This window comes from Egretta garzetta, unplaced genomic scaffold, assembly GCF_000687185.1.
Source record: "Egretta garzetta isolate BGI_Z169 unplaced genomic scaffold, ASM68718v1 scaffold219, whole genome shotgun sequence".
In the NCBI taxonomy this organism is placed as follows: domain Eukaryota; kingdom Metazoa; phylum Chordata; class Aves; order Pelecaniformes; family Ardeidae; genus Egretta; species Egretta garzetta.
This window is the reverse complement of record NW_009260671.1, coordinates 134,569-136,476: the sequence shown is the minus strand read 5'-3', so window position 1 is coordinate 136,476 and position 1,908 is coordinate 134,569. Positions and strand designations below refer to the sequence as shown.

Here is a 1,908-nt window from a genome sequence, read left to right as displayed (position 1 = left end):
CCCCCCTGCCTGTGGGGCAGCGGGATGGGTCATGGGAAGGGACGGCTGAGCAGTGCAGCTGGCACTGTGCTGGCCCAGGCTCCTGGGGTCCCCTGTGCCGGGGTGGGGACCCACCTGCCCTTCTGCACCCCCACCAAAGGCTCCATGCCACCCCGCTGGCACTCATGGGGCAGGCAGGGCGCACGTGCAGGGCTCAGGGATGCGCAGGGAACGCTTGGAGCAGGGCCAGGAGGAGGAAGGATGCTGTCTGTTTTTCCATCTTCTCTCCCTCCACGCACCCCACAAGCCCCCCTTCCTTTCATCCTCCCCCCTGCGCTGGGATGAAACAACCCCATCTGGAAATACCTTCCCTTTTAAAGGCAGGCTCCGCCAGGCAGCGTGCACCCTCCGGGAAGCCGCCGCATTACGCTGTGCCCAGGCAGCCGGGAGGGGCTCCAGGGATGGGGGGCTTGGGGGGGGCAGCCTGGATGCACGGCATCGAGCCCACCTGTGTGGCCATGGGCCCAGACCTTTGCTGGCCCCCCAGGTGGCAGGGGGATGGCAGGGAGCAGGCAGGGCAGTGGAGGATGCTGTCGTCACCAAACGCAAGCCTTTGCCGTGCCGTGCTGCCACGGATGAGCCTTGGCACCGCTCCTTGCAGCCAGGGTGGGGGGCCAGGAGGTGCAGGGTGGCCAGGGCTGAGCGCTGCTCCTGCTGCTGAGTCACCCGGTGCCCAGTGGCACCACAGTCCCCTCCACCAGGGCCTCTGGGGACAGAGGCGCTGGGGCTGTGCCAGCTGATGTCAGCCAAAACAGCCCAGCTCGGGCAGGGCTGGGGGCCACCAGGTGTGCCAGGGGGGCCTGGGGAGGAGGGGGGGGTTCCCAGGTTTTTTCCCCCCCCCCCAAGGGGGTTCCCCAGCACAGTCCCCCTCCATCAGAATGTCCCCATTAGCTGGCATGGATTTGTGCATGGCCGCAGGGGTCCCTGCCCTGGCCCACTGCCTGTCTAGGAGGTGGGAAGCTGCGGTGGGGGTCCTTGGGGTAAACTGGAGTATCCCCCATTCTGAGAAGGTTTGGGGAGCTGGACTGGGCTTTCTGCTCCCCAGAGTATTGCCGGGTCAAGGGGGAGGCTGAGGAGACAGGGCAGAGCCTGCATCACCCCAGGATGAGCTGGGGACCTTGTCCTGCTCTCGGGGTGATGGGGACCAGGGAGGGGCTGGGGCCGCTCTGGGCAGGGTCCCCGTCCGGCCGTGCTCTGTGTTCCTGGTGCAAGAAAGGCTAACAGGGTGCCTCCCGGGGCTATAAATACCATGTATGTCCCATGAGCATGAGCTCTGGAGGCTATTTTGGTTGGGTGCCTGCTGCTTCGGGAATGTGCCGGAACGAGGACCTGGGGGGTGACGTCACCGGGACCGCTCTGGACCCAGCACCTGCTCGGGGTCACTCAGCAGCACCCTGAAAGCTCCCAGGCCCAGTCTGGCACTCAGCCCCCCATATTAGAAAGGGGGGGTTTGGGTGGTGGGTCAGCACAAGCACACTCAGGGCAGGGGGCCCCCCAACATCATCCCCCCCCCAGGGCCCTTCCTTGCCCTCTCTCGGAGTGGGGGGGGCTGGAGTCTGGCCCCACATGGAAAGCTGAGCCTGGTGTTCTTGCTGTGGGGTGGGTCAACACACTATCGGGGGAATTTTGGGGTGCTCAAGGCTAATTCGGGGACTGTGGCCACCAGGCATGGGGTCTGGCTCAAGGAGGGGCAAGTGAGGGTGTGAAGGGCTGAGTCCCCTTCTTTCTCCCCTAGCCTGTTTGTCTGTCCAGACCTCCCGTGGGTGACACTGCGCCCCGATGGGGGTCTGGGCAGTGCTGGGGGTTCCACAGGCATCGTCGTCGCCCACCCCGGGGTCCGCGTCCCGGCAGCGCAGGCAGGTGAGGGGC

At 66.0% G+C, this 1,908-nt stretch overlaps 1 protein-coding gene across 1 annotated transcript in view; it reads left to right on the top strand.

Moving 5' to 3' along the window:
* The window catches only part of DES (desmin), a 15,835-nt gene that overhangs the window by 3,258 nt on the left and 10,669 nt on the right, over window positions 1-1,908 (top strand). The window lies entirely within an intron of this gene.